The 27,324-nt window shown below is 44.0% G+C and overlaps 1 protein-coding gene across 13 annotated transcripts in view; it reads left to right on the forward strand.

Moving 5' to 3' along the window:
• Positions 1 to 27,324, forward strand: part of SYT1 (synaptotagmin 1) — a 1,039,255-nt gene that overhangs the window by 31,028 nt on the left and 980,903 nt on the right. The window lies entirely within an intron of this gene.

Consider the following 27,324-nt stretch of genomic DNA (forward strand, 5'->3'; position numbering starts at 1 on the left):
TGCCACAAACTACTTGAATGCATAGAACTTGTTAAAAGAAATTCAAGCTTCAAAGTAAATCAACAAGGCTTTATTGTTATGTAAATAGCATTGTGAGCCAAGAGCTGGAAGTCATGTTGGCTATGCAGTCTCTTGTCACTTGCACATTACATCATTATAAGGCAAGATCCTGCTGAATCCAAAACACAAACAAAATTTGAGCAGAACAAACACTCATTTAGATAAACCTCAGTATTTGAGTTAATGAAAACACTTGTAGTAACACAGATAAGTGTTTGCTGTTTCAGGGGAAAGGGTGAACAATAACTAACAAATACTATCTTGATACATAAATGCATCACTAATTTTGTTGTCAACTTTCTAGGGGAATGTTCACATGTTGCTTTTTTGTCACACTTTCCTCAAGTTTTTTGCACACGATGTCCTGTGAAAAAAGTTGCATTTTACTATACCAAATTGCACATGCTGCTTGTTCTTTCCTTGCAAATTTAAAAGAGTTTATAATCTTCAACATGTCAATTCTTTCGGCATTTTTGCAGCTTTTTATCACACATTCAAATGAATAGGAAAAAGACGTAAAAAGAAAAAATTAAAAACTCATGCAAAAATGCAGCAAAAAACATTCCTTAGGTATTTATTTGCTTCCTGATAGTGATTTTCTCACTATAGTGTTCCACGACATACTGATTTGTAATTCATAAGTCATGGATCAGTTGGAGTCTTAATCCACTGAATTGGAGTCTTAATCCAGTCCAATAGCGTTAGGCTATGTTCAGACATTTAATTTTTTATGCAAATTAAAAGCTGCCTTTTACAGTACCAGCAAAAGCTATGAGATTTCAGAAATTTCATGCACACACCCTTTTTTTCCTGACTGAATTTCAGCATTTTTTGTAGTATTTCTTGACCCATAGAACATAGTACCGTATATACTCGAGTATAAGCTGAGATTTTCAGCCCAAAAAAGTGGGCTGAAAGTGCCCCTCTCAGCTTATACTCGAGTCATGGAAGGCGGTGGGGTTGGCGGGTGAGGGGAGCAACGCCTGTCAAATACTCACCTGCTCCCAGCGCTCCTGGCGTGGTCCCCGCATGTCCCACGGTCTTCAGGCGCAGCAGCTTCTTCCCCCTCAGTGGTCACTGGTACCGCTCATTAAAGTTATGAATATGGACTCCACTCCCATAAGGGTGGAGCCGCATATTCATTACTGTAATGAGCGGTGCCACGTGACCGCACACTACAGGAAGAAGTTGCCGCTCCTGGAGATGTGGGACATGCAGGGACCGCACCGGGAGCAGGTGAGTATTTCATATTCACCTTTCCGCGTTCCACCGCCGCCTTGTCTTCCGCATCCTCTGCAGTGACTGTTCAGGTCAGAGGGCACGATGACATATTAGTGTGCACGCCGCCCTCTGCCTGAACAGTCAGTGCAGAGAGACGGGACGCTGAGGAGCAGCAGGCAGTGACGAGAGGTGAGTATGTCTTTTTTTTTTTTTTTAGTGCAGCAGCAGCATTACATGTGGCACAATGCTATATGGAGCATCTATAGGGCCATAAAGAACTGCATGGAGCATTATATGGGGCATCTATGGGGCCACAACTGCATGGAGCATTATATGGGGCATCTATGAGGCCATAACTGCATGGAGCATTATATGGAGCATCTATGGGGCCATAACTGCATGGAGCATTATATGGGGCATCTATGGGGCCATAAAGAACTGCATGGAGCATTATATGGAGAATCTATGGGGCCATAACTGCATGGAGCATTATATGGGGCATCTATGGGGCCATAACTGCATGGAGCATTATATGGGGCATCTATGGGGCCATAAAGAACTGCATGGAGCATTATATGGAGCATCTATGGGGCCATAAAGAACTGCATGGAGCATTATATGGAGCATTTATGGGGCCATAAAGAACTGCATGGAGCATTATATGGGGCATCTATGGGGCCATAAAGAACTGAATGGAGCATTATATGGGGCATCTTATGGGGCCGTAATGAACTGTATGGAGCATTATATGGGGCCTATTTTGTATGGAGCATCTTATGGGGCCATAATGAACTGTATGGAGCATTATATGGGGCTCCCGATTCAATATGGATATTCAAAAACACTTAACCTACTGATGTCTCAATTAATTTTACTTTTATTGGTATCTGTTTTTATTTTTGACATTTACCGGTAGCTGCTGCATTTTCCACCCTAGGCTTATACTCGAGTCAATAAGTTTTCACAGTTTTTTGTTGCAAAATTAGGGGGGTCGGCTTATACTCGAGTTAGCTTATACTCGAGTATATACGGTAAGTAAATTAAAAAATGCAGCAAAAGTTCTATCATTAGTTTTTTAAGCACATTTGGTGAGAAAGCGCAGGAATTACTACGATCTGAAACCCATTTATTTTTGTGATTCTCCCAAGTTTAAACCATGATGTCTTGGTATCCTCACTTGAGCAAGGATGGTAATATTAGTACAGTTTAATTAAATTATTGATATGTGTTTAAAGTACACAATGCCCTGTCAACTTATTTCTCTACTGATGTGTTATGTAAACAGTGCCTGACCAATTTAATTCCCTACCAATATGTGAAAGTGAACAATTTACATTTGCAATTGTGTAAATGTTGGGTGTGGAGCCACAGACAAGCAGGGAGAAGAAGGCAGAAAGGAAATATAAAAATCAGAGCAGGAGAGAGAAAAGATGTAAGAAGAGAGACAGAAAACACAACACAACAGAGAGGCAAGGCACAGGTGAGAAGTTTATATATATATATATATATATATATATATATATATATGTATGAGTATGTTCCCACGGTCAGTAACTGGCAGCGCTTTGAACGCAGCACTTATCCGCTCCGTCCAAAGCGCTGGCGACTTTTGTACGTGCTGTGATTCTGCATGTGTTAATTGAACTGTGCGGAATCACCACGTCCAATACAATGTTCGGGGACATTTATCTTGCAGAGACTGAGCATCTCTGCAAGATAAATTGATATGCTGCTGTCTGGAAAGACGAGCTGCATGTCCGTCTCTGCAGAGAAGCTGCAGCTGCCGGTGCACACATAGTGGAGATGGGATTTCTTGAAATACCATCCACTATGCTGTAACATCTGGCGGCTGCAGGTTGGACGCCACGGTTGTACGCAGTGTCCATTCCACAGCGTTTACTGACCATGGAAACATACCTAAGGGTATGTTTCCACAGGCAGAAAACAGCAGCGCTGTGGACGCAGCACATGTCCGCTCCGTCCAAAGTGCTTCCGGCTTTTGAACACTGGTGATTCCGCCTGTGTTCATTGAACCATGTGGAATCACCGTGTCCAATACATTGGATGGTGATATTAATCTTGCAGAGACAGTGTCTCTGCAAGCTAAATTGACATGCTGCGTATATGCAGGGAAGCCGGAGGCATCCGTGAACACATAGTGGAGATGAGATTTCTTCAGATCCCATCTACTATGCTGTAACATCTGGACGCTGCGAGTTGGACATGGCGGATGTATGCAGCATCCAAACCCCAGCGTTTACTGACCATGGGAACACCCTAAGACACTGACTGCAGTGGTGGGATTCAGGGGGCTCTCACCAGATCAGTGACACCCGAACCGTCAAGAAGGGGTGCCGCAATCTGTTTTCCTGGCCCGCAATTTCCAACTAAATGCATGTGAGGAGGCACATTCAGTTGCAGTATATTGCAGTACAGAAAGCCACCGGATTTCTGCACAGCAATAGTTACCAGATGCCAGCCAATCACAGGCCAGCAGCTGACATCGGCGCACATGTCACCGGCGTATAACGTCACTGTCATGCGTCGGCGCATCCGCGCATCAAATAAATGAGGGAGAGGGTACCGCTGGGCCGTGGCCAGGTAAGGAGAATTTTTTTTTTACTTTTTTTGTACTGAAAGCCACAGGATCGGAGCTCATATGGGGCAAGATGGGAGCTCATATGGGGGCAGGATGGGAGCTCATATGCGGCAGGATGGGAGCTCATATGGGGGCAGGATGGGAGCTCACATGGGGGCAGGATGGGAGCTCATATGGGGCAGGATGGGAGCTCATATGGGGGCAGGATGGGAGCTCATGGGGCAGAATGGGAGCTCATATGGGGGCAGGATAGGAGCTCATATGGGGCAGGATGACAGCTCATATGGGGGCAGGATGGGAGCTCATATGGGGCAGGATGGGAGCTCATATGGGGGCAGGATGGGAGCTCATGGGGCAGAATGGGAGCTCATATGGGGGCAGGATAGGAGCTCATATGGGGCAGGATGACAGCTCATATGGGGGCAGGATAGGAGCTCATATGGGGCAGGATGACAGCTCATATGGGGGAAGGATGGGAGCTCATGGGGCAGAATGGGAGCTTATATGGGGGCAGGATGGGGGAGCTCATATGGGGGCAGGATGGGAGCTCATATGGGGGCAGGATTGGAGCTCATATGGGGGCAGGATGGGAGCTCATGGGGCAGGATGGGAGCTCATGGGGCAGGATGGGAGCTCATATGGGGGCAGGATGGGAGCTTATATAGGAAAGAATAGGAGCTCATATGGGGCAGAATGGGAGCAGTGGAAACGGCACCCTCAGGAGGAACTCCATGCCACAATTTCCAGCTACGCATTCTCAGCATAGTAAGCTCCTTTGTCACTCTCCCTCTCTTTGCATCTTACCATGTACTAATTGTATTTGTCTATAGTAGAAAAAAGTAAAGCCGCACAGCTGCCCCATGATCCGAGACCAACTGCGGTCTATCCAAAGCGTGTCACACAGGAGCCTGATATCCAGGTAGAGGTGCCCGCATGAATAAGAGAAGCACTCATCAAAAGAAATACAGGAAAATGCGGCAACACTCACCAGTCCAAGTGTGGTTCAATTCCTTTATTGCAGCATATAAAACACAGCCGTCATGTTCGTAGCCCGGGGTGGTGAAGCAAAGAAGGAGGTGAGCAGGATGTGACGACAGCTGTTTCGCGCCTACAATACGACCTGTGGAAGCGCTATTGTAGGCGCTGTATTTCTACTAATTGTATTTGTCACTGACATCTGTATATCTATCTATGCTATGTGTTTATACTGTTTGAAAGCCATCTATTCTATGCTGTCGGCTCCTGCTGTGATTTTACAGTATGTGGCTGCAGAATTGCTGCTCAATCTATCTAATCCCATTCATTTCAGCTTTTTTCTCATGCCCCCAGACTTGTTTGTTTGGTCCAGCAGAAAAATATTCTGCTTTCCTTTTGACTTGCCTTGGATCCATTATTTGGTTTGAATACACTGATATTAGAAAGTATTTGTGCCGAATTTCCCTAATCTGAATATTTAGCTATACGCACATCAATATACAGCAGTATTTAACAGTGTAGATGTGAATCCAGCTAGATAAATTACTTGCTAGAGAAGCTTCAGAAGAGATCGGTTTCACTACTTGTATTACTGCCTCTGCCTGCTCCTCACTCTTCCTAACATTGTCCTCTGCATAGAGAATATTACACTGTGAAGCCAAGCACCATACTGTGCTGACATTCCATCTTGTATTGAGCAAGATGGATTGGAGCTGAGCAGGAAAGAACTGGCTGAACAGTGGAGAAAGAAGCAGATTTCTCTGATCAGATATATTACAAAGTTTCTTATATTCCCTTATTCTATTGATTCATGCAAAGTTTATTAAACAGTTCCCATTTAAGCTCTAACTAAAGAATATCCTATAGTAATATTTTTGCAACATATTTTTTTATTTTATTTTATTTTTCGGATCAGAACATTTCAAATGTTTTCCTTGTTTTTATTTGTATTGCTAATCTCTACCTCCTTTATCTGACTTCTATCCACAACCAGATGCACTTTTTCAAACAGGTGATTTCACTTAATAAACATATCCTTTGATTAAACAGAATTAGCTCCAATAATTTTCCGCATTTACATTTTTTGTACATCAGCAAAAATTCATTGCTTTATACAGTATTCTAGTAATCTAATTTATAAGGGGATCCTCAGAGTGAAAATATGTGGATGGAATTGGTATTGGTGTTGGGATGTACAGGGTAGAATATATTGTTTGCTTTCATGATCTTACAGAGAAAAGAACAATATGTTTCCTATCAAAGCTATGCTTGACCTGATATACAGAAAGATGAAGGGGTGCACACGTTGTTCTCTTGTCACATCACACAGTAATTGGTTTGATCTCACATATAGGCCTCTGTATATTTGATCTAACTTGTCCTTATTTACGGATCTCACAATATTACTCAGCTGCTATTTTGTGTCACTGATTTGCTTCATTGGTCATTTTTCTCCATCATACCTTATCTGACTGGTCAGCTTATATTAAGCTTACATAAAGAAATTCTTAAGGTACTGTTAAGGTATTGTTCACATGATAAACCATTGTAGATTGCATTCAGAGATTCTGGATACACCACATTAGTTTTCACGTCATGAAGACTTTAATAAATGTCTTGAAAATGGTTACATGAGAATAACATTTAAGATAAGACAATATTATTCTGGTGTGTTTTAAAGTATTTAACTACATTCTACAGCAGAGGTGTCAAACTGCATTCCTCGAGGGCCGCCAACAGGTCATGTTTTCAGGATTTCCTTGTATTGCACAGGTGATAATTTAATCACCTGCACAGAATGATTCCAGCACCTTGTGGAATGCTAAGGAAATCCTGAAAACATGACCTGTTGGCGGCCCTCAAAGAATGCAGTTTGACACCTCTGTTTTACAGTATGTTATAGGAATTGTATGAGACTTGAAATAAGCAGTGGCCTGTATCTAGTATTGCTGCTCAGCCTCATGCAAGTAAATATGACTGAGCTGTAATAGCAAGATCTGGCCATAAATAGGAGTGGCACAGTATCTGGAAAAAAGCAGGAACCTGATAGTAGGTTTTGGTGCCCTCAACTAATGCATCTAGGTCAGGTCACTGTTGTGCAGATTCTCAATCTTTTATTCCATTCCAGAGTAATCAGTTTATCAATTTTTATGTAAATGAGCTGCAAGCTTGAGGGGCTTGGCCCTGCACTTACAGCTTTTCGGCCTCTCTCCCTCTTTCCTTCCTACTGCCATCCTCTAGTCACTGCTGTATTGCTTACATCCGGTCTAGTCCTTACTACACGAAGATCCATGGATGTTTTTCAGCCAAACAGAGGGGATCAGTTCCCATTATTCATGAGGAATTCAGTCTTATTTGTTTATATAGTATATAGAATTTGCGTTCATAAGGGTGTTCCCATCCTATATAATCACGATATATCCCCAATTTAAACCACCATAAGTATAGTAGCTGCAAGTCCCACTAACAGGGCTCCATCTTTCTTGAGAATATCTGTTTCCACAATCTTAATGAGTAGTGCTCCACTCACCAGTAAGCATTGTCAGAATATGAATTCATATTATGAAGTCATCTCTGTATTTGCAGCCATAAGATTTAGGCCGGCGTCACACTAGGCGTATGAAAATACGGTCCGTTTTTTACGGCTGTAATATGCAGAAATGTTCCCAAAATAGTGATCCGTATGTCATCCGTAGGCAGGGTGTGGCAGCGTATTTTGCGCATGTCATCCTCCGTATGTAATCCATATGGCATCATTTTCTCGCAGGCTTGCAAAACTGACATACAATGGATCCATGGGCTCCAATATTCGTTAAAACATATATACAGTCTATATATATATATATATATATATATATATATATATATATATATATATCAGTGAGATGATATATACTGTATATACAGTATATATATATATATATATATATATATATATATATATATATATATATATGCAGTAAAGCAGTCATCAAAGCAAAAGGTGGCTACTTTGAAGAGCCTAGAATATAAGACATATTTTCAGTTGTTTCACACTTTTGTTAAGTATATAATTCCACATGTGTTAATTCATAGTTTTGATGACTTCAGTGTGAATGTACAATTTTCATAGTCATGAAAATACAGAAAAATCTTTAAAATGAGGTGTGTCCATACTTTTGGTCTGAACTGTATATACTGTATTTATATTTAGTTCAGCGCAGCGCTAGATAGCAGAAAAGCCTGTAATTCAATTGCCGGCTTTTCCTATCTCTTTCACAAACCTGACATGATAGTATATGGGAAAATATTCTGAAACGTTCCCAGGCTCGAGTTCATATGAGTTCATCCAGTAGAGAGCGCATCACTGCGACTCGAGGTAACTACAGTACATTCCCCTGCACTTCATTCATTCACCAAGTTTTACAGCCAGGAGTACAGCTGCATTAGCAGAGCTCCTGGGTGTAAAATGATTTAACCCCTTCAGATGGATTTACAGCGTGGGACAAGACTGAACGACAGAAGGTATGGAATATTGTTGTTTGTTTGGTTTAACTTTATTTCAGGTGACAAGGGTCTGCAGGTGGATTAAGAGTATAATAAAATATCAAAACACCATGTGTCTTTATTTCATTAAAATACTTTTTAATAATGTGTGTGTGTTTTATTAACCATTTTGTACTATTGGATTAATAATGGATAGGTGTCATAATTGAAGCCTCTCCATTATTAACCTGGCTTTATGTCACCTTACAATAGCAAGGTGACATTAACCCTTCATTACCCCATATCCCACTGCTACACGGGAGTGGGAAGAGAGAGGCTAAGTGCCAGAATAGGCGCATCTTTACAGATGTGCCTTTTCTGGGGTGGCTGGGGGCAGATGTTTTTAGCCAGGTGGGGCCAATAACCATGGTCCCTCTCTAGGCTATTAATATCTGCCCTCAGTCACTGGCTTTCCCACTCTGGCAGAGAAAATTGCGCGGGAGCCCACGCCAGTTTTTTCTGGGATTTAACCCTTTAATTTAATAGCTAGAGACCCCAAATTTTACACAGAGACACTTCTTACATTAGTAAAGAGGAATATATAATAAAAGAAGGGATATGAGATGGTTTACTGTATGTAAACCATGTCTCATATCCTGTCGGGTTTGTGAAGGAGAGAGGAAAAGCCGGCAATTGATTTACCGGCTTTTCAGCTATCTAGCGCTGAATTAAATATAAATATATATATATGCGTCTCACTGACATATATATATATATATATATTTTCTATGTGTACACATTTATTCTACCTATTCTATTCTGTCAGTGTGATTTTACTGTACACCGCACTGAATTGACGGCTTTTCTAGAGAACACCGCTGCGTATTTCTCACAAGTCACACGCATGGTCCGTGTGTAATCCATAATTTTCTCGCCCCATAGACTTTCATTGGCGTATTTTTTGTGCAATATGCTGAGAAATGCAGCATGCTGCGATTTTCTACAGCCGTACAAGACCGTATAATACGGAGCTGTAAAATACAGCAGATAGGAGCTGGGCCATAGAGAATCATTGTACTGTATGCAATCCGTATTTTCTGCGCCTCTCATACATCCGTAAAACACGCCAGTGTGACGCCGGCCTCATTTTCACATCATGTGCTAGTAACTGTTTTTTATCTTTATTTTCTGACCTTGTACTTTTGTATACAGCTGCAAAATGACCCATCTATCCAGAAGCATCACATACTTTATTCTGCACCACAAGTGCAGTTCTGACCCATAGTCTCATATTTTCCACATTTATTGCAATTTGCAAAAGTAGGTCTGTTTAGCAAATGTGTGTTTCCACTTCTGGTGTTCCTATTACAATAGAATGGTTGGGAGATTCCATTAAATGATGCTGACTTTGTTTCCAATACACAAGGCTTGCATCTTAGAAAGTCCAGTGTTTTTTTGCACTTTCCTGCAGACTGGACAGTGTGATATTAAAGATGTTGTCACCTTCTTTTACATTGATGGCCTATCCTTAGAATAGGTCATCAATGTCTGATATGCTGAGGTCTGGCACCCGCGCCGATCAGCCATTACAGGTGGTGGCGGCATTGGCTGCCGGCCGGAAGTACTTATTTGCGGAGTTGGCCATTTACTTTTAGTAGCTGCTGCAAGGTACTACACATTTGCCTCCGGTACACATCAATAGGAGGCAGGTGTGCAGTAACAAGCCCCAGCCACTACAAGTAGATGACCAGTTCCGCAAGTAAGTACAGTCTGTTCATACCTCTTCAATCTTCCCGTTTCTCAAAAAATGGCCTGGATTTCTGGTCTCTCCTGTAGCTGCAAAGTAAAAGATAAATCCTTTCCTGTATGTATTCCAGCACTGTGACAGACTAGTGTGGTCGTTAGAGACAGTAAATGGTCCAGTAGATGATCATTTTAAGAATCCTGCCATTTGCACCAACAGTGTGTAGTGTATGAGAGCCGAGTATAAAGCACAGACTTGAGAATGTTTATTCTCCAGCTCTGCAACACACCAACTGAGCCACACTCAACATACTGAGTCATAAGACATATCATATTTTATCAATATACAGTCAGAAGTGTAACACATTGTTGCCAAAAATTTACTATATGCAATATTTACCCACTTATAGGGGTTCTCCAGTGATTTTATATTTATTTCTCTCTGTGTGTACATGTAATTAGTGCAGTAACATACTCACTGGTCACTAACTTCCGCTATTTTCAGCGGTGCTCTGATCCGTTCTGACACCATGTGACTACATTTGTGACCAGCCAAATCACACAGTGTCTTCTGTGTAGAGTGGAGGTCATTATTTAAATGTTCTCATTGTAAGTCTATGAGACTCATAACAAGGCTAGAAAGCATAAAAATTGTATAGTACTAAAAAAAAAATATTGTGAAAGAAAGTAAAGCAAAGTAAAAAAACTAAAAAAATCTGGTACCATTGTAATCATACTGACCAAAAATAGTTTTTACTGCATGTTGAATGAGTGGCATAAAAAATGAAATGTATTGTTCATTCTAAACTTAAAAAACCTGAATAAAAAAGCAGTCAAAAATGTTATATAATGTAATACAAAAAATATGATTCTTAATTATAGTTTATTCATTGTGTCTCTCAAAAATCAGAATAAGTCTATGTTTACATTTACCCAATACTTGATTCTGATTGCTTATGTGAAGTTTTCTGTCTAAATATGTAAAAAATGTAAATGGGATGAAACCCCAAATGGAACCAATCATTAAAATGAGTCACTTTGTATTCCATCTGGCCTCTTTTCCGGTAGATGGAACACAGGTGCCACAATGGCCATATGAAGTCCAAAGTGGCTCCAACTGCCATATTATGGAAAACTAGATGGAGGCCTGATGCTATCGCATCGGGAGGGCGATAATGTCATGATGGGGGCAGGCTTTGCAGAATTGAGAATCTCTCCCCCCATGTGCTCACCCACCTATCCACTCTCCCTTTCCCAATGTGCTGACTTCTCCCGTCTAAAGGGGTTTTCCCAAGAAAAAGAGTTAATTTTAAAAATTGTCTGTGTCTGACCGTATACTGAACATACCACATCTCCTGGGAAGGGGAGGAAGCAAAAGACAATACTGACATTACAGCAGGAGATCACAGAAGATTCATTTTGTGAAGTAAAATATTGTTTAAAAACAGTCAGTGAAATATTTTACCTTACAAAATAAATCCTCTGTGATCCCCTGCTGTAATGTCAGTATTGTCTTTTGTTTTCTCTCCTGCCAAGGAGATGTGGTATGCTCCGTACATGGTCAGACACAGACAATTTTTAAAATGAACTTTCGTTCATGGGAAAACCCTTTTAATGTGACCGGCTTCCTCTGCCTGTAGATACGTCATGCATCTGCCACCGGCATCAGTCGAATAATTCATGGCACCTGTGTGGAATTCGTGCAGGCACAGTAAATCAGACTGCCACCATCTTTGTGCAGACAAATAGTGGCGGTCACATTAAAACTGTGCATGCGCTCCTCCTGTACAAAGATGGCAGCTGTCAGTGAATCATTCAGCTGATCCCAGTGGCAGCATGTTCGTGACGGTGTTCCACTGGTGGTACCAGGCAAGTGGCTGCATATGGTGTATACAGTGTGTGTGTATGCTGCGTATGGCGTATACAGTGTGTGTGTGTGGTGCATTCGGCGTATACAGTGTGTGTGTGGTGCGATGGTGTTCCGCTGGTGGTACCGTTCACGAAGCTGGTACCACCAGCAGTTTCCATATTGAGACTCCCATCACTTAGATGTCACAATATGGTGGTCGGTGAACTTCCGCCGCTTGGAATTCTGGGATCCGGACACATCTGGATGGAACAGGATGTGAAGACATTACAAGGTAAGTATATATTAAGATGATTCAATTTGGGGTTCCATTGGAGTCCTGACTTTTGCAAATTTTGAAGGAAACCCTGAAGCAAGTACACATGGGAGACCACAGGATCCCAAACTAGTTTCAATAAAAACTTTCCAACAAAAAGCTAGCCGTTACTCAGATCCATTATCTGTTAATGTAAAAATAGAAGGTTTCCATGTCACTGGTTGCACAGCGGTTCTGGTAAAGCAACATGACTCACAAAAAACAAAATAGCAAATTCTTATGAGCCTCTTGGTGTGCTCAAACTGCATTTAGCTTCCACAGCTATGGCATTGCTGTAATGGACAGATACCAAATCATGGGGTGTATGTTTCCAGAAGTACAATCTGAGCACAAAAAACAAAAAAAAATGGGCATTAAATTGGCATACTTGCAATTTTCACTCTGCAACATCCATTGCATGCTTATTTTTGAAAACACATAGTTACTAGAATCGAAGATGAATTTACTGATAGGTGTAATTTCCAAAATAGAGTCAATTTTGGGGGCTTTCTGCTGTTCCAGTACAGCAAGTGCTCTACAACCCTATATATTATTCCAACCAAATTTATGTTAAACAAAGTGTCAAATTACATTTCTTCTGAGCCCTACTTTGTGCCCAGACAGTAATGTTCACTCACAAAAAAGATATGTTCACTTTTGGGACAAATTCCATAGCAAATTACTTGTTCTTTTTTTCTCCTATTTCCAATTTTGAAAATGACCAATGTTGGTCTAAAACATCCTTTTAGTTGAAAAAATGTAATTTTCATTTTCTCTGCCCAATGATAGAAAATTCTATGAAGCACCTGTATTGCCATGATGCTCACTGCAACCCTGGATGATTTCTCCCTGACTCTAGTGCTTCACAGCTGTTCATCATCCCACCTGGGGGTTTGACAGGATCCCTTTAAGTAGTATAGTTTTTAAAATGTGGAAATTTGTGTGGGGGAAGGGGTTCTATTATTTTAGCACCTGTAAAAGTAACACGGCAGAAGTCTACTTCTATTCTGAGGGCATCCAATCACTGGAGGCAAAGTGGAATAATTGTGTTGAAGTCAAGGGGGATTACACTGAAGAGTAATATGTTCATTTTTCCATATTTAGATAGATAAATTATTGAGCACCATTCATAGCTCATCTAAGTGGGTGTCATGTTCATCAGGTCCAAGGATGGCATGTTCTCTTTGAGATGCATTCCATGCTTGGAATTAAAAGTGCAAAAGAATTCACAGTATTAACACTATAATGAGTCTGAGTACCAAGATGGCTACCTCCTTCTATAACATCCATATGCCGAAATTCAGCATATCAGAAGTAATTGACATGACATACAGAAATTCTGACATTCAATTTAATAGATGAAGCTGCGACTCAAGGAGAAGTCATTATTATGGGGGACTTCAACTACCCTGAAATAGATTGGGGAACAGAAACCTGCAGTTCCAGCAAAGGTACTAATCGGTTTTTGACAACTATGAGAGACAATTACCTTTCACAACTGGTTCAGGACCCAACAAGAAGGGGGGCACTGCTAGACCTAATATTAACCAACAGGCCAGACCGCATATCAAATATAAAGGTTGGGGGTCACTTGGGTAATAGTGATCACAAAATAATAAGTATTCATGTATTGTTTAATAAGATGTGTAGTAGAGGGGTTACAAGGACACTAAACTTCAGGAGGGCAAATTTCCAACGGATGAGAGAGGATCTTGGTGCAATTAACTGGGACGATATCCTGAGACATAAAAATACACAAAGAAAATGGGAGACGTTTACTAGCATCCTGGACAGGACCTGTGCACAGTATATAGCATATGGAATTAACCTACTAGAAATAGGAGGAAACCAATATGGCTAAATAGAGCTGTAAGGAGCGCAATAAGTGACAAAAAGGAAGCATTTAGAGAAATAAAGGGAGTAGGTAGTGATGAGGCATTAAATAAATACAGAAAATTAAATAAATTCTGTAAAAAGCAAATCAAGTCAGCAAAGATTGAGACAGAGACACTCATTGCCAGAGAGAGTAAAAATAATCCCAAAATATTCTTTAACTACGTAAATAGTAAGAAACTAAAAAATGATAGTGTTGGCCCCTTTAAAAATAGTCTGGGGGGAAATGGTGTATGAGGATGAGAAAAAGCCAATATACTAAATGACTTTTTTTCATCAGTATTCACACAAGAAAATACCATGGCAGACAATGTGATCAGTGATAACAAAAATTCCCCATTAAGTGTCACCTGCTTAACCCAGCATGAAGTACGGCGGTGTCTAAAAATCACTAAAATTGACAAATCTCCTGGCCCAGATGGGATACACCCCCGAGTACTGCAGGAATTATGTACAGTCATTGATAGACCATTATTTTTAATCTTTAAAGACTCCATAATAACAGGGTCTGTACCACAGGACTGGCGTATAGCAAATGTGCCAATATTCAAAATGGGGACAAAAACTGAACTCGGAAATTATAGGCCAGTAAGCTTAACCTCTACAATGGGTAAAATCCTGGAGGGCATTCTAAGAGATACTATGCTGGAGTATCTGAAGAGGAATAACCTCATGACCCAATATCAGCATGGGTTTACTAGGGACCGTTCATGTCAGACTAATCTGATCAAATTCTATGAGGAGGTAAATTCCGGACTGGACCAAGGGAACCCAGTGGACATAGTGTATATTGACTTTTCAAAAGCTATTGATACGGTGCTACACAAAAGGTTGATACATTAAAGGGAACCTATCACCCCGTTTTTTAAAGATTAGATAAAAATAGTGTGAAATAGGGGCAGAGCTGGGCTTTACATTACTGCCTTTTTGGTGCCTTTACACCCCCGTTAGGCTGCCGAAATACCTTTGTGAAGTGGCCGTTTTGTCCTGTCACTTAAGTTGGTCAGGTCGGATGGGCGTGGTCACAGCGCTGTTTCTCCCCCAGATCAGGCTCATCATTACGTTGGTGGCGTAGTGGTGTGCGCATGTCCAAGGTCCCGAATCCTGCACAGGGGTGTGAAAATAGCAGCGATGTCCGTTATTCCATTGGTGGTCGGTGGGCGCGGCCATCTTGCTTTGGCCGCGCGTGCGCAGAAGCGGAGTTCTGCTGGCCGCGGCTTCAGGAAAATGGCCGCGGGCATCCGCGCGTGCGCAGATGGCTATCGCGGCGGCCATTTTCGTGAAGCCGAGATGCGAACTCTGCTTCACGAAAATGGCCGCCGCGATAGCCATCTGCGCACGCGCGGATGCCCGCGGCCATTTTCCTGAAGCCGCGGCCAGCAGAGCGCCGCTTCTGCGCACGCGCGGCCAAAGCAAGATGGCCGCGCCCACCGACCACCAATGGAATAACGGACATCGCTGCTATTTTCACACCCCTGTGCAGGATTCGGGACCTTGGACATGCGCACACCACTACGCCACCAACGTAATGATGAGCCTGATCTGGGGGAGAAACAGCGCTGTGACCACGCCCATCCGACCTGACCAACTTGAGTGACAGGACAAAACGGCCACTTCACAAAGGTATTTCGGCAGCCTAACGGGGGTGTAAAGGCACCAAAAAGGCAGTAATGTAAAGCCCAGCTCTGCCCCTATTTCACACTATTTTTATCTAATCTTTAAAAAACGGGGTGATAGGTTCCCTTTAAATGACAATAATGAGTATAGGGGAAAATTGTCATGTCGGACGCTGTTCACACTAGGGCGTCCGACAGACAGCAGTAATTCCACTTACATCCACTACACGCTCAGTGACGTCGGCTAGATTTTATCCAGCTTGCTCGGGGTTAATCTAGCTGGTAATCTGGTTGGAGGCTGGGTCACGCACACGGCCTTTAAATATAGTCGCGCTGGATTTGGGCATCGCCGATTATAGCTTGTGCTTTCTGCCTAGTGATTCCAGTCTGGAGTGGTGGTCTTGTTGGAGGAATATCGTATTTGGTGGTGTATTATCCTTTGTCATATTCCTCCGTCCTATATTTGTATTTGTTTTGCCCTGTGCACATTATAGTGTATTCCTGTATGTCTGCGGCGTGGTGCGTTTTTCAGTTTTCCCTGTCTGTGCTTTCTGTGGGGATTGGTGTGTGGTCTCTTCACTGGGTGGCGGGTGGTGGTCTCAGCTTAGGGCTGAAACAGGAGACTTGGGCAGGCCTGGCGGCCCAGACATGCACACTTTAGTGTAACTTCTGGGAAAGTGACAGACAGGGTTTCCCTAGCCTAAGGGAAATCGCAGGGGCCCGGGTAACCAGCCTTAGTCTACCCAGTACTCCCGTGACATTATAATCGGCCCAAAAGAAAAAAAAATAATATATTTTTTTTGTATGTCATGGATCCCATGACTTCCAGAAACTGCCAGTTGAGGGCGCTGTTCTTACAGGTCACTAAATTGAAGGGGAGAGTTCAGCAACAGGGTCTTGTGGTATCTAATGTGCAAGTGGAAACTGCAGGTAGAGTTGCAGAGCCAAAAATCCCTTTACCTGAAAGGTTTGCTGGGGAATGCAGTAAATTTGTTTTCCATGAAGCTTGCAAATTTTATTTTTGTATGCGCCTGCTTTCCTCAGGTAATGAGGCTCAGCGTGTGGGCTTGGTTTTGTCATTACAGAACGGAGACCCCCAAGCATGGGTGCTTTCATTACCTTCTGATTCAGTTGCATTTAACTCAGTAGAGAGTTTTTTTTCGGCTCTTGGACTCATTTATGATGATCCTGACAGATTGGCTCTAGCTGAATCTAAAATACGCGCTCTCTGCCCGGGGGAGCGAATGGCGGAGATTACTGTTCTGAATTACGCTGCTGGGCGGTGGACACACAATGGAATGACCCGGCGCTGCAGAGTCAGTTTGTATGTGGGGTTTCGAGAAGGGTTAAACAGGCCTTTCTGATGTATGAGACTCCTGCTTCTCTAGAGTCTGCCATGAGTCTTGTTGTCCACATTGATCGCCGTTTGCGTCAGGGGGCGCTAGAGACGCCGCCTATGGGGAGGTTGTAGGTGCACGTGAGGTTGCTGCAGGTAAGCCCATGGAGTCTATGCAAATCGCAGGGGTGTCATGTCATCAAGCCCCCTCGCTCAGGAAGCAGGGACTCTGTTTTTGCTGTGGTAAAAAGGGGCATTATGTAAATGCTTGTCCTCTGTATTCTAAAAAAAGCGCAACGGCGGAAAACTACTAAGCTCAGAGGGAGTGGAGGAGGCCAATCTGAGCTTATGCATATCCTCCATGGTGGTCTCTCAATGTAGGCTCCGTGCCAGAGTTATGGTCGCTGGCAGAGAGCTGCCAATCACTGTTTTTGTGGATAGTGGTTCGGCCACTAATCTCATTGATGAGGAGTTTGCGCGCACGGCCGGGTTCATGGTCGAAAAATTGCCTCATCCTATCTGGGTGGTCACCATCAATGCTACCCCTCTCCCACAGGGGGAGATTACTGAGTTTGTGGCTGAGGTTAAACTTCACATTGGGGTCCTACATTCTGAGCAGGTTACATGTAGGGTGCTCAGTAATCTTCCTGCACAAATTGTTCTGGGTTTTCCATGGTTATCTATGCACAACCCGGTTATTGACTGGAAAACTCAGGACATAATTCAGTGGAGTGGATTTTGCCAGGAGAATTGCCTGGCCACATGTGTGTCCGCTGTGACTCCAAGCATTCCTGAGTCACTGCTTGATTTCGCTGATGTGTTCTCAGAGAAGGGTTGCTCAGAATTGCCAACACATCGCCCCTATGACTGTACTATTAGGTTTAAACTAGGGGCTAAATTGCCGAAAGCAAGGATGTTCAACATCTCTTGTCCTGAGAGGCAATCTTTGAAAGATTACATTGCTGAGAGTTTGAGCAAAGGGCACATCAGGCCTTCGTCCTCACCGGTGGCAGCGGGGTTCTTCTTCATTAAAAAGAAAGATGGCGGACTACGCCCGTGTCTGGATTTCAGGGAGTTAAACCAGATTACGGTTTGTGATGCCATTTGGGTTGCAAACGCACCTGCAGTTTTTCAACATTTCATAAATGATGTATTCTTGCATGTTCTGGGGAAATTTGTTATTGTGTACGTAGATGACATTCTCATTTATTCATGCGACTGTGATTCTCATTTAGAGCATGTGAGGCAGGTGTTACAGCTTCTCAGGGAAAATAAGCTCTATGCAAAACTTGAGAAATGTGTATTTTCGGTTCAGGAGTTGCCTTTCTTGGGTTATATTGTGTCTGCTTCAGGGTTTAAAATGGACGCTGCTAAGGTGCAAGCGGTGCTGCATTGGGAACGGCCTGATAACCTAAAAGCACTCCAGCAGTTCCTTGGGTTTTCCAACTATTATAGAAAGTTTATCTACTGGCGTCCCGGAGGAGGACCAGTTAGGAGCACAACTGTCATCAATTGGAGGAGAGTGAAACAGCGCTTGCTAAGCGTAGGTGCAAGGTACAAACGAGTGGCTGACAGTAAAGGTGTGACAGGTCCGGACCTGAGTGTGGGTGACTGGGTGTGGTTGTCCACAAAAAACATAAAACTCAAGATTCCATCCTTGAAATTGGGTCCAAGGTTTATTGGTCCATTTAGGGTTGTCGCCATCATTAACCTGGTAGCCTACCGTTTGGCACTCCCTACGGTATATAAAATACACAATGTGTTCTACAGATCTTTATTAAAAAAGGTGGTGGGTTCTGTGGACACGGCGCCTATGCCACCTCCAGTTTTGGTGGATGGCAATTTGGAGTTTGAAGTCTCCAAAGTGGTTGACTCTCGTGTAGTGCACCGCACATTACAGTACCTGGTACATTGGCGTGGTTATGGGTACCTGCCTCGGACATACATGCGGACCGGCTGGTCAGTATATTTCACCGCCGCCATCCGGACAAGCCAGGTCCTATAAGTCGTGAGGGCCCTGGGGTCCCTCGTAGAAGGCGGGGTACTGTCATGTCGGACGCTGTTCACACTAGGGCGTCCGACAGACAGCAATAATTCCACTTACGTCCACTACACGCTCAGTGGCGTTGGCTAGATTTTATCCAGCTTGCTCGTGGTTAATTTAGCTGGTAATCTGGTTGTAGGCTGGGTCACGCCCACAGCCTTTAAATATTCGCGCTGGACTTTGGGCATCGCCGATTATAGCTTGTGCTTTCTGCCTAGTGATTCCAGTCTGGAGTGGTGGTCTTGTTGGAGGAATATCGTATCTGGTGGTGTATTATCCTTTGTCATATTCCTCCTTCCTATATTTGTATTTGTTTTGCCCTGTGCACATTACAGTGTATTCCTGTATGTCTGCGGCGTGGTGTGTTTTTCAGTTTTCCGTCTGTGCTTTCTGTGGGGATTGGTGTGTGGTCTCTTCACTGGGTGGCAGGTGGTGGTCTCAGCTTAGGGCTGAAACAGGAGACAGGGTCAGGCCTGGCAGCTCAGACATGCACACCTTTAGTGTAACTTCTGGGAAAGGGACAGACAGAGTTTCCCTAGCCTAAGGGAAATCGCAGGGGCCTGGGTAACCAGCCTTAGTCTACCCAGTACTCCCGTGACAAAAATATGTATAAGTTGGTTAAGAGCTGGCTCAGGGATAGGAAACAAAGGGTGGTTATTAATGGAGCACACTCGGACTGGGTCGCGGTTAGCAGTGGGGTACCACAGTGTTATGACCCCAATGGCAGAGGGTCTCAGGAATAAATACCAAGTCTGCAAACACAAAAAAACAGCTCATAGGGCAGTGGTAACTGGGCTGACCATATATCTAATCCTAGCACCACAAATAGAAGTAGCCGGGGAACGTGCCTACGTTGGTTCTAGACGTCTCGCGCCAGCCGGAGAACTAACTAACCCCAGAAGGGAAAAGAAAGACCTTTCTTGCTTCCAGAGAAAAGACCCCAAAAGTTGGATACAAGCCCCCAACAAATAATAACGGTGAGGCAAGAGGAAAAGACAAACATAAGAATGAGCTAGGTATTTAGCAAAGAGAGGCCCACTAGCTAATAGCAGAATATGGTAAGATGACTTATATGGTCAGCAAAAACCCTTTTAAAATATCCACGCTGGATATTCAAGAACCCCCGAACCGTCTAACGGCCGGGGGGAGAACACCAGCCCCCTAGAGCTTCCAGCAAGGTCAGAAATCACATTTAGTACAAGCTGGACAAAAATAGTAGCAAAGCAAGTAACTCAAAAAACAAAGAAGCAAGACTTAGCTTAATTTTTCAAGAGCCAGGACCAGCAGACAGGAGCAACAGAAGGATCTGATTACAACGATGCCAGGCACTGGACTAAGGATCCAGGAAGTTTATATAGCGACACCCCTGGACTAATGGCCCAGGTGAGTGCCAAACTGAAGAAAGAAAATCCCAGAGTAATATCACTAGTGACCACAAGAGGGAGCCAAAAAGTCTAATTTACAACAGTACCCCCCCCTTAAGGAGGGGTCACCGAACCCTCACCAAGACCACCAGGGCGATCAGGATGAGCAGCGTGAAAGGCATGAACTAAATCGGCCGCATGCACATCAGAGGCAACCACCCAGGAATTATCCTCCTGACCATAGCCATTCCACTTGACCAGATACTGAAGCCTCCGCCTGGAGAGACGAGAATCCAAGATCTTCTCCACCACGTACTCCAACTCGCCCTCAACCAACACCGGAGCAGGAGGCTCAACAGAAGGAAACACAGGTACAACGTACCGCCGCAACAAAGACCTATGGAACACGTTGTGAATGGCAAACGACACCGGAAGATCCAAGCGAAAGGACACAGGATTAAGGATTTCCAATATTCTGTAAGGACCGATGAAGCGTGGCTTAAATTTAGGAGAGGAGACCTTCATAGGAACAAATCGAGAAGACAGCCACACCAAATCCCCAACACGAAGTGGGGGACCCACACCGCGGTGGCGGTTGGCAAAACGCTGAGCCTTCTCCTGTGACAACTTTAAGTTGTCCACCACATGATTCCAGATCTGCCGCAACCTATCCACCACAGAATCTACCCCAGGACAGTCAGAAGGCTCCACATGTCCCGAGGAAAAACGAGGATGGAAACCAGAGTTGCAGAAAAATGGCGAAACCAATGTAGCGGAACTAGCCCGATTATTAAGGGCAAATTCAGCCAACCGCAAGAAGGTCACCCAATCATCCTGATCCGCAGAAACAAAACACCTCAAATAAGCCTCCAGTGCCTGATTAGTTCGCTCCGTTTGTCCATTAGTCTGAGGATGAAAGGCAGACGAAAACGACAGATCAATGCCCATCCTAGCACAAAAAGATCGCCAGAACCTGGAAACAAACTGGGATCCTGTTATGGTTCTCAATGGCAAGAGAACATAGCCCAGCAAACATAAGTACTAGCTCTTGGAAGGATGGAAACTAAACTGACCATGAACTAAACCTGCCGCACAACTAACAGTAGCCGGGTAGCGTTGCCTACGTTTTTATCCCTAGACGCCCAGCGCCGGCCGGAGGACTAACTAATCCTGGCAGAGGAAAATATAGTCCTGGCTCACCTCTAGAGAAATTTCCCCGATAGGCAGACAGAGGCCCCCACATATATTGGCGGTGATTTTAGATGAAATGACAAACGTAGTATGAAAATAGGTTTAGCAAAATTGAGGTCCGCTTACTAGATAGCAGGAAGACAGAAAGGGCACTTTCATGGTCAGCTGAAAACCCTATCAAAATACCATCCTGAAATTACTTTAAGACTCTAGTATTAACTCATAACATCAGAGTGGCAATTTCAGATCACAAGAGCTTTCCAGACACAGAAACGAAACTACAGCTGTGAACTGGAACAAAATGCAAAAACAAACGAGGACTAAAGTCCAACTTAGCTGGGAGTTGTCTAGCAGCAGGAACATGCACAGAAAGGCTTCTGATTACAATGTTGACCGGCATGGAAGTGACAGAGGAGCAAGGTTAAATAGCGACTCCCACATCCTGATGGAAACAGGTGAACAGAGGGGATGATGCACACCAGTTCAATTCCACCAGTGGCCACCGGGGGAGCCCAAAATCCAATTTCACAACAGTACCCCCCCTCAAGGAGGGGGCACCGAACCCTCACCAGAACCACCAGGGCGATCAGGATGAGCCCTATGAAAGGCACGGACCAGATCGGAGGCATGAACATCAGAGGCAGTCACCCAAGAATTATCCTCCTGACCGTATCCCTTCCATTTGACCAGATACTGGAGTTTCCGTCTGGAAACACGGGAGTCCAAGATTTTTTCCACAACGTACTCCAACTCGCCCTCAACCAACACCGGAGCAGGAGGCTCAACGGAAGGCACAACCGGTACCTCATACCTGCGCAACAATGACCGATGAAAAACATTATGAATAGAAAAAGATGCAGGGAGGTCCAAACGGAAGGACACAGGGTTAAGAATCTCCAATATCTTGTACGGGCCGATGAACCGAGGTTTAAACTTAGGAGAAGAAACCCTCATAGGGACAAAACGAGAAGACAACCACACCAAGTCCCCAACACAAAGCCGAGGACCAACCCGACGCCGGCGGTTGGCAAAAAGCTGAGTCTTCTCCTGGGACAACTTCAAATTGTCCACTACCTGCCCCCAAATCTGATGCAACCTCTCCACCACAGCATCCACTCCAGGACAATCCGAAGATTCCACCTGACCAGAAGAAAATCGAGGATGAAACCCCGAATTACAGAAAAAAGGAGACACCAAGGTGGCAGAGCTGGCCCGATTATTGAGGGCAAACTCCGCTAAAGGCAAAAAAGCAACCCAATCATCCTGATCTGCAGACACAAAACACCTCAAATATGTCTCCAAGGTCTGATTCGTCCGCTCGGTCTGGCCATTTGTCTGAGGATGGAAAGCAGACGAGAAAGACAAATCTATGCCCATCCTAGCACAGAATGCTCGCCAAAATCTAGACACAAATTGGGTTCCTCTGTCAGAAACGATATTCTCCGGAATACCATGCAAACGGACCACATTTTGAAAAAACAGAGGAACCAACTCGGAAGAAGAAGGCAACTTAGGCAGGGGAACCAAATGGACCATCTTAGAGAAACGGTCACACACCACCCAGATGACAGACATCTTCTGAGAAACAGGAAGATCCGAAATAAAATCCATCGAGATGTGCATCCAGGGCCTCTTCGGGATAGGCAAGGGCAACAACAATCCACTAGCCCGAGAACAACAAGGCTTGGCCCGAGTACAAACGTCACAAGACTGCACAAAGCCTCGCACATCTCGAGACAGGGAAGGCCACCAGAAGGACCTTGCCACCAAATCCCTGGTACCAAAGATTCCAGGATGACCTGTCAACGCAGAAGAATGAACCTCAGAAATGACTTTACTGGTCCAATCATCAGGAACAAACAGTCTACCAGGTGGGCAACGATCAGGTCTATCCGCCTGAAACTCCTGCAAGGCCCGCCGCAGGTCTGGAGAAACGGCAGACAATATCACTCCATCCTTAAGGATACCTGTAGGTTCAGAGTTACCAGGGGAGTCAGGCTCAAAACTCCTAGAAAGGGCATCCGCCTTAACATTCTTAGAACCCGGCAGGTAGGACACCACAAAATTAAACCGAGAGAAAAACAACGACCAGCGCGCCTGTCTAGGATTCAGGCGTCTGGAGGACTCAAGATAAATTAGATTTTTGTGGTCAGTCAATACCACCACCTGATGTCTAGCCCCCTCAAGCCAATGACGCCACTCCTCAAAAGCCCACTTCATGGCCAAAAGCTCCCGATTCCCAACATCATAATTCCGCTCGGCGGGCGAAAATTTACGCGAGAAAAAGGCACAAGGTCTCATCACGGAACAATCGGAACTTCTCTGCGACAAAACTGCCCCAGCTCCGATTTCAGAAGCGTCGACCTCAACCTGAAAAGGAAGAGCAACATCAGGCTGACGCAACACAGGGGCGGAAGAAAAGCTGCGCTTAAGCTCCCGAAAGGCCTCCACAGCAGCAGGGGACCAATCAGCAACATCAGCACCCTTCTTAGTCAAATCAGTCAATGGTTTAACAACATCAGAAAAACCAGCAATAAATCGACGATAAAAGTTAGCAAAGCCCAAAAATTTCTGAAGACTCTTAAGAGAAGAGGGTTGCGTCCAATCACAAATAGCCTGAACCTTGACAGGATCCATCTCGATGGAAGAGGGGGAAAAAATATATCCCAAAAAGGAAATCTTTTGAACCCCAAAAACGCACTTAGAACCCTTCACACACAAGGAATTAGACCGCAAAACCTGAAAAACCCTCCTGACCTGCTGGACATGAGAGTCCCAGTCATCCGAAAAAATCAAAATATCATCCAGATACACAATCATAAATTTATCCAAATAATCACGGAAAATGTCATGCATAAAGGACTGAAAGACTGAAGGGGCATTTGAAAGACCAAAAGGCATCACCAAATACTCAAAGTGGCCCTCGGGCGTATTAAATGCGGTCTTCCACTCATCCCCCTGCTTAATTCGCACCAAATTATACGCCCCACGGAGATCTATCTTAGAGAACCACTTGGCCCCCTTTATGCGAGCAAACAAATCAGTCAGCAGTGGCAACGGATATTGATATTTAACCGTGATTTTATTCAAAAGCCGATAATCAATACACGGTCTCAAAGAGCCATCTTTCTTAGCCACAAAGAAAAAAACCGGCTCCTAAGGGAGATGACGAAGGACGAATATGTCCCTTTTCCAAGGACTCCTTTATATATTCTCGCATAGCAGCATGTTCAGGCACAGACAGATTAAATAAACGACCCTTAGGGTATTTACTACCCGGAATCAAATCTATGGCACAATCGCACTCCCGGTGCGGAGGTAATGAACCAAGCTTAGGTTCTTCAAAAACGTCACGATATTCAGTCAAGAATTCAGGAATCTCAGAGGGAATAGATGATGAAATGGAAACCACAGGTACGTCCCCATGCGTCCCCTTACATCCCCAGCTTAACACAGACATAGCTTTCCAGTCAAGGACTGGGTTATGAGATTGCAGCCATGGCAATCCAAGCACCAACACATCATGTAGGTTATACAGCACAAGAAAGCGAATAATCTCCTGATGATCCGGATTAATCCGCATAGTTACTTGTGTCCAGTATTGTGGTTTATTACTAGCCAATGGGGTGGAGTCAATCCCCTTCAGGGGTATAGGAGTTTCAAGAGGCTCCAAATCATACCCACAGCGTTTGGCAAAGGACCAATCCATAAGACTCAAAGCGGCGCCAGAGTCGACATAGGCATCCGCGGTAATAGATGATAAAGAACAAATCAGGGTCACAGATAGAATAAACTTAGACTGTAAAGTGCCAATTGAAACAGACTTATCAAGCTTCTTAGTACGCTTAGAGCATGCTGATATAACATGAGTTGGATCACCGCAATAGAAGCACAACCCATTTTTTCGTCTTAAATTCTGCCGTTCACTTCTGGACAGAATTCTATCACATTGCATATTCTCTGGTGTCTTCTCAGTAGACACCGCCAAATGGTGCACAGGTTTGCGCTCCCGCAGACGCCTATCGATCTGGATAGCCATTGTCATGGACTCATTCAGACCCGCAGGCACAGGGAACCCCACCATAACATCCTTAATGGCATCAGAGAGACCCTCTCTGAAATTCGCCGCCAGGGCGTACTCATTCCACTGAGTAAGCACAGCCCATTTACGGAATTTCTGGCAGTATATTTCAGCTTCGTCTTGCCCCTGAGATAGGGACATCAAGGCCTTTTCCGCCTGAAGCTCTAACTGAGGTTCCTCATAAAGCAACCCCAAGGCCAGAAAAAACGCATCCACATTGAGCAACGCAGGATCCCCTGGAGCCAATGCAAAAGCCCAATCCTGAGGGTCGCCCCGGAGCAAGGCAATCACAATCCTGACCTGCTGAGCAGGATCTCCAGCAGAGCGAGATTTCAGGGACAAAAACAACTTGCAATTATGTTTGAAATTTTGAAAGCAAGATCTATTCCCCGAGAAAAATTCAGGCAAAGGAATTCTAGGTTCAGATATAGGAACATGAACAACAAAATCTTGTAAATTTTGAACTTTCGTGGTGAGATTATTCAAACCTGCAGCTAAACTCTGAATATCCATTTTAAACAGGTGAACACAGAGCCATTCCAGGATTAGAAGGAGAGAGAGAGAGAGAAAGGCTGCAATATAGGCAGACTTGCAAGAGATTCAATTACAAGCACACTCAGAACTGAAGGGAAGGGAAAAAAAAAAAAATCTTCAGCAGACTTCTCTTTTCTCTCCTTTCTCTGTCAATTAATTTAACCCTTTTTGGGCCGGTCAAACTGTTATGGTTCTCAATGGCAAGAGAACATAGCCCAGCAAACATAAGTACTAGCTCTTGGAAGGATGGAAACTAAACTGACCATGAACTAAACCTGCCGCACAACTAACAGTAGCCGGGTAGCGTTGCCTACGTTTTTATCCCTAGACGCCCAGCGCCGGCCGGAGGACTAACTAATCCTGGCAGAGGAAAATATAGTCCTGGCTCACCTCTAGAGAAATTTCCCCGATAGGCAGACAGAGGCCCCCACATATATTGGCGGTGATTTTAGATGAAATGACAAACGTAGTATGAAAATAGGTTTAGCAAAATTGAGGTCCGCTTACTAGATAGCAGGAAGACAGAAAGGGCACTTTCATGGTCAGCTGAAAACCCTATCAAAATACCATCCTGAAATTACTTTAAGACTCTAGTATTAACTCATAACATCAGAGTGGCAATTTCAGATCACAAGAGCTTTCCAGACACAGAAACGAAACTACAGCTGTGAACTGGAACAAAATGCAAAAACAAACGAGGACTAAAGTCCAACTTAGCTGGGAGTTGTCTAGCAGCAGGAACATGCACAGAAAGGCTTCTGATTACAATGTTGACCGGCATGGAAGTGACAGAGGAGCAAGGTTAAATAGCGACTCCCACATCCTGATGGAAACAGGTGAACAGAGGGGATGATGCACACCAGTTCAATTCCACCAGTGGCCACCGGGGGAGCCCAAAATCCAATTTCACAACAGGATCCTCTGTCAGACACAATATTCTCAGGAATGCCGTGTAAACGAACCACATTCTGAAAGAACACAGGAACCAGATCGGAAGAGGAAGGCAGCTTAGGCAAGGGTACCAAATGGACCATCTTAGA

This window comes from Ranitomeya variabilis, chromosome 5 (genome assembly GCF_051348905.1).
Source record: "Ranitomeya variabilis isolate aRanVar5 chromosome 5, aRanVar5.hap1, whole genome shotgun sequence".
NCBI classification, from domain to species: Eukaryota; Metazoa; Chordata; class Amphibia; order Anura; family Dendrobatidae; genus Ranitomeya; species Ranitomeya variabilis.